Raw genomic sequence first — 7,124 nt, forward strand, 5'->3', positions numbered from 1 at the left:
TCCTCTCCTTGACAGTCGAGCCCCTCCGGTCCTCGATTCTTCGGCTCGACCCATCCATTAAAACTTGAAGGAAGAGAACGGACACTCAACCCATGCATGAATGCCAACGTCGAGGGCCCTTTTGAGATCGAGAGAATCCCTATAGATCTGTGAAATATGAAACTTGATATTCATGACCTTTCTCTCATTGATCATTATCTCTTCTCTTCATACGCACATCTGTATATGTATTTTCGGACAATTCGCACCATTATGGTCAAAGGTCCATTCGGTTCCTTGATTTCATTCATGAACTAGTTTAACCACTGAAAGGTTCTCGGGTCAATCGATGGAGGAAGAACTTCAAGAGCAAAGATTGGGTTGCGTCATACATAAAGAACACTATACAATGAGAGTGTATCTAGCACCCCAATAACAGACGACTTTTTATAGGATATTTCTGTAAAAATTGATTGTTTACGTTCGGTCCATGTCGAGCAGACCTCGTCCTTGCGAGAAATAATTATTAATAAAGGAGGGACTTATGTCACCAAAAACAGAGACTAAAGCTAGTGTCGGATTCAAAGCTGGTGTTAAAGATTACAGATTAACTTATTATACTCCTGAATATCAAACCAAAGATACAGATATCTTGGCAGCATTCCGAGTAACTCCTCAACCCGGGGTGCCACCTGAAGAAGCGGGAGCAGCAGTAGCTGCTGAATCTTCCACCGGTACATGGACCACTGTTTGGACCGATGGACTTACTAGTCTCGATTGTTACAAGGGGCGATGCTATGACATCGAGCCCGTTCCTGGAGAGGAGACTCAATTTATTGCCTATGTAGCTTACCCCTTAGACCTTTTCGAAGAAGGTTCTGTTACTAACTTTTTCACTTCCATTGTAGGTAATGTATTTGGATTCAAGGCCTTACGGGCTCTACGTTTGGAAGATTTGCGGATTCCCCCTTCTTATTCCAAAACTTTTCAGGGTCTACCTCATGGTATCCAAGTTGAAAGAGATAAATTGAACAAATATGGTCGTCCTTTATTGGGATGTACTATCAAACCAAAATTGGGTCTATCAACCAAAAACTATGGTAGAGCAGTTTACGAATGTCTCCGTGGTGGACTCGATTTTACTAAGGATGATGAGAACGTAAATTCCCAACCATTCATGCGCTGGAGAGATCGTTTTATCTTTTGTGCGGAAGCAATTAATAAGGCTCAGGCTGAGACGGGTGAAATTAAGGGACATTATTTGAATGCTACTGCAGGTACATGTGAAGAAATGATGAAAAGGGTAGTATTTGCAAGAGAATTGGGAGTTCTTATCGTTATGCATGACTACCTGATGGGAGGTTTTACCGTGAATACTTCTTTTGCTCATTATTGCCGAGACAACGACCTACTTCTTCACATTCACCGCGCGATGCATGCAGTTATTGACAGACAAAGAAATCATGGTATGCATTTCCGGGTACTGGCTAAAGCATTGCGTATGTCCGGTGGAGATCATATTCATGCCGGTACTGTAGTAGGTAAACTTGAAGGGGAACGAGACGTAACTTTAGGGTTTGTTGATCTACTGCGTGATGATTTTATCGAAAAAGATCAAAGTCGTGGTATTTAATTCACTCAAGATTGGGTATCTATGCCAGGTGTTATGCCCGTAGCTTCAGGAGGTATTCACGTTTGGCATATGCCTGCTCTGACCGAGATCTTTGGGGATGATTCCGTACTACAGTTTGGTGGGGGAACTTTGGGACATCCTTGGGGAAATGCACCTGGTGCAGTAGCTAATCAGGTTGCTCTAGAAGCTTGTGTACAAGCTCGTAATGAAGGACGTGATCTTGCTCGTGAAGGTAATGAAGTGATCCGTGAAGCTTGTAAATGGAGTCCTGAACTAGCTGCTGCTTGTGAAGTATGGAAGGAGATCAAATTTGAATTTGATGTGATTGATCGCTTGTAATCCAGTGACTTTCGTTCTACCAATCGGACTCGGCCCAATCTTTTACTACTACCCCAAATATTAGTCCAAATCGTGAGCGGAGATATGGAATTTCAGATATCAATATATGGAATTTCCATATATCAATATCTATGTAGATATTGATATATAGATATTTCCAAGGTTAAATATCTCAAACAGAGTTATTTATGATTTTTTTTTGGGTCAAGCATTCGATAACGAATCCTATTCATCCTTTACAATGATCTTATAGATCTTTCGATAGGGTTGGTAGCTCAGTGGATCAGAGCTCATGGTTCCGGACCGTGAAGTCAAGGGTTCAAATCCCTTCTAGCCCAAAAGATGTTGTATTTTAAATGAAAATTCCTTTACATCGCGGTATAGGAGAGAATCTTTCTTTATAATAGAATAAAGTATTCTATCATAATCTCGGATCGATACTTCAGATTCCTAATCAGTAATGAATGGAAATGATTTCTCAATGATTCATTCCACTATTGATTAATAATTTTCATCATTGTATTTATACTTATACGACTTCTCTTCATACAAAATAAGATAGGAAAAGTAACAATTTTCACCTTTATATGGAAGGAAAACTCTATGTCTATAAAGGAGTGGTTCGAAGACAAGCGTAAAATAACTGCATTACTAAAAAATTCGGTCGAAAGGGATAGTAAGGATGCCAATGAGACGGAGAAAAACAAGAATAAAAGTATTGATTACGCTAAAATTAAGAAGTTATGGGCTCAATGCGATAATTGCGAGAACTTACTATATCTCATATTCTTGAGAGAGAATCAAAGTGTTTGTAAAGAATGTGGATATTATCTGCAAATGAATAGTTCAGATAGAATAGAACTTCCAATTGATCGTGACACTTGGCGTCCTATGGATGAAGACATGTACACTCTAGATGTTCTTCAATTTTATTCTGAGAATGAACCTTCTCATTCTGATAATCTTAATTCCGAGGATGAATCTTATAAGGATCATATCACTTTCTATCAAATAGAGACAGGTTTAACTGATGCTATTCAAACAGGCATAGGTCAATAGACATTCAAATAACATTTCATTTCATTGAATTAATTTGATAATAAGCCATACAACTTGTTCAAGAGTTGAGAGTTAGTCATCAATCTTGCTTTGATCCCCTATCAGAGGTCACCGACGACCCACATAAGAACAAACGTTAGCTCACTTTTTATTCTTGGAAGAAATGACTGTAGATAGATAAATTGGTTTTTCCGAGGCAGACGTAGCCAAGTGGACCAAGGCAGTGGATTGTGAATCCACCACGCGCGGGTTCAATTCCCATCGTTCGCCCATAAAAGAAGATAAAAAAAATCGGACTGGATCCGATTCGTTGTCATTTTCCTTCCTACCTATTTAAGTGAAATAAATTATATCCATGGGACATAATGGTATCGGTTGGTTGACACGAGATTTACAATTATATGAAATCAATATATGTTATAAATATTCTATTTATTGGGATAAAACAAAAGGGAGAGGTAAGGGTTTCAAATAAATGAAAAAAAGAAGAAGACCCTGGATAATCAAATTGGAAGAGATACAAAGTTATCAATTTCTATGCAATCGATGGACCAAATCCAATTTGATTAGATTGTTAATTCAAATCCTTTCACGTCGGGAGCGCCTTATAAAGCTTTTTGATCCTAGAATTCTCAGTACGTTGCTTTTACGCGATCTACGGAAAAGCAATCCATATTTTTTGGTCAAAGGTATAGTAGTACTTACATTATCGATCCTCATATATCGCTTCAATCATCAAAGTAGTATGATTGATAGAAAAAAAATTTCTATTTGATTAAACTCTTTCCTATCCATAACTTTATGGAACTTGGAAATGAAACACCAGAAGAATATTTAAAGCCTTTCACTCAAAATTGGTTGAGATTTCCGCATCTTTTACTATCTTTCCAATTGAAAAGATATTACAATCGGGATTTTGATCCCATTAGTTTAAATTCAGGATATGGCAAGAACACGAACAAGAAGGATGAGATTATCTCGAAGAATCAAGGACCGAGCGAAACTCATTCGAAAAATGATGAGAAAGATATCAATTTGAAGATCGATTCAACTCTTAATTCAACCGAAAATGAGTATTGGAAACCTGAAAAATATCTTTGTGAAGATCCATTCACAAGGAATAAAACGAAGATTGAGCAACGAAGAAAAAGGTCAATTCTTTGGGATCTTTCTTTTATTGAAAGAGAACAAACAAAAATAGAATCGGATTTGTCCTCAAAGTGTTTATCAAAATATTATCCAATCTCTTGGGTGAAAGAATTATTTACAGAAGATCAAAGATATACAGAAGAGAATTCCTTTCCTTTGGAGAGGAAAAGATTCATTGAAAATTTTACAAAATCAATTCGCTATTCTTTTTTTTACATATTTCCAATAGATGAACCGTGTATGGGTGGTCCTAGTGCTACTAAAAAGCCCATTGAAGATTTCAACTTATCCAAAAGGTTATTTAAAATAAAAATAAAAATGTTTTTTCCCAAGATTTAAAGGATTCAAAATCCTATTCATTAATGAATAGGATAGTTGATCTATGGAAGATAAAAACATATTTTGAAATTGAAAATCCTTCCTTGAATTGTGCTATGCGGAGTTTTACTCTGCCTTGGAATCTATTTTCTGCATTCTGTGATCAAAGCAAAGGAAAATACATATTGCACAAAAATTGTCTGGAAATGACAGATCAATTCACTCTATCAATAACTAAGCCTAGTCAGGTTCATGATAAAATTTCATTTTTTATTTATTATAAAATGAATCCATTATATGAACTCAACAAGAATGGATCGTTGAGATCGGATCGGATCTTCAATCACAGAGAAAAATGGAAGAATCAATCTTTATGGGTCCTACTCAATATTATTGATAAAGTGGATGATTATTTAGATCAAATAATCGACAAACAATTGAGCCAAATCGATTCCAAAAATTGCTTGGAGATAGGAACTCCCTTTAACAATTATAGAACTGAAGCTTTGGGTTGGTATGAATCAATTAAGTATAACATTGACAACAGGTATTCGAAAAATTTATTAAATAGATTCTATTTTATAAATAGGCTCAGTCGCAATTTAAAGGATCAAATTAGAACAAATTTTATAGAAAATGAAAATTTAAATAATGTAACGAAAGATACAATTGACCGGCATTCATCAAGTTGGAAAAAAATTAAGAGAGAATGGTTCAACCATTCTATTATTCGAATTGATAAACATATCAATCGGAATTTGAATGTGTAAAAGTGGTCCAATCAGACCGAATACTTTATGAAATATTTGAAACAGGTTTTTTCTAAAAAAAAACTATTTTAAAATAGTGTTCGATCCAATTGAATTATGTACTAATACTAATCGAGATTCAATTTGTTGGTCTGTGTTTTTATCCCTTTCTGAAAGTACTGTAAAGATCTTAAACTCGAAGTTTGATATCATTTCGAACTTAAATTCTAAGTTCGATATTTTAATTTCATTTTTTGATTTTGCATTTCATGGGCTCCAAAGTATGAATTATAGACTATTAAATCAGTTGTTAGATCCAATTGGTACTCTAATTGTTCGTTTAAAAAATTTAAAACCTTTCTTTTGTATGACCATAATCTTTCACAAAGATCGAAATTATTGATTGATGAAGGAACAATTGCACCATTTGTTACGAATAAGATACCAATTAATCCATTGATTATTGACTTTTTCGATAATGAAAATAATCGCATGGAATCATTCGATAACACTTATTTTTCGACGATATCCAACGATCGAGACAATTGGTTGAATCCTGTGAAACTATTTGATCAGAGCTCATTGATAGCTTCTTTTCACGGAGCAAATACGCTCCAATTTTTTGATTATTTGCATCATACTCGGCCAAATTATAGGAATAGATTACCTTCTGATATGAAAAGATTTTATATAAAAAGGAATAATTTTACATATGGACAATTATTCAATCTTTTGATCATCCACAACAATCTATCTTCCTTGCCCATTGGTGAAATAGGACCCGTTCACTCAGAAAAAGAGACTATTTCATTCATCAAATCACAAGTATCTAACATATTATTACCTAAATATTTAAAACGAAAACGAAGTGGTGACCAAACGTTTGTATTAATCTATGATTTGTACAGATCCTTCAATTTACTAACTCGATTGAATCCATTCGTTCGTGAAAAGAGATATCTTTCTTCGATCGAAGAGATTTCTACAACGCCTTTAACAAAAGAACAAATAGTCAATTTTGAAAAAAAAAATTGCCAACCTTTTTTTAAAAGATCCGATTCAGAAGAAAACAACTTTGATCAATGCTTTAAAAGGGGTTTCAGTTCAAACGTGGGTCTTATTCAAACTCGATCTTATCAAGATGATTTACTATCCGAAATGTTTTCCAATAAGAACGAGGAAATTTTTCCTCGTATTCAAGATTGGTTTGTAACCGAATGTTTAAAAAACAAAATAGTAAACGAAGACATAGATGGAAGGAGTACCCTTTCTAATTCATCTAAAGAGGAACAGAATATTTATAGGATCTCTCAAATAGATAGTATTTTTTCAAAATGGGATTTGTTCAAAACATATATGCCCTAGTTTTTTACCTCTGCATGGTGTAAATATATTGAAAATATGCTTTTAGATACTCTTTCGGAGATATTACTACATGGGAGTAATCCATTTGTATCTATTTTGAAAATAATTAAGCATAATATTTTGCTTAAACAGAATATATTGTGGGAACTTTCTCATCCATTATGGGAACCTATACAATGTAAATTGAGAACGAATCTTATTAATAAATTTTTTTTTCCAAGTAATAATTTCAAGGATTTTTTCCCTTACTGCAAGGATTTTTTAATAGAGGAAACTAGCGATCGAGAGAAGTCATCAGTTCCATTCATATGGGCACATATGAGATTACTAAATGCTCGGGGGTATAAATATGGGATTCTTATCCCTTTTTTCGTTCTTGGGTATTCTATTCTTCAATATTTTAAAGTTATTTCTTTCACCTTTATCAATATAAAGAGATACTTTGAACTCATCAAGTATTTAAAGCATCCATCATACGTGATAGAGTTGCAAAAAATGATTAATCCTCCCGTGCCTAATAGCTTTCTCTATTA

The 7,124-nt window shown here is 34.5% G+C and overlaps 1 non-coding gene across 1 annotated transcript; it reads left to right on the plus strand.

Annotated features, from left to right (window-relative positions):
- Positions 1–2,215: 2,215 nt before the first annotated feature.
- TRNAR-CCG (transfer RNA arginine (anticodon CCG)) lies at positions 2,216–2,289 on the plus strand. Its single transcript has one exon. It is a non-coding gene; the product is annotated as a tRNA-Arg (tRNA).
- Positions 2,290–7,124: the final 4,835 nt, after the last annotated feature.

Source organism: Pinus tabuliformis, chromosome Q, assembly GCF_031772625.1.
Source record: "Pinus tabuliformis cultivar Carrire ecotype Pingquan chromosome Q, CPIR1, whole genome shotgun sequence".
Taxonomy (NCBI): domain Eukaryota; kingdom Viridiplantae; phylum Streptophyta; class Pinopsida; order Pinales; family Pinaceae; genus Pinus; species Pinus tabuliformis.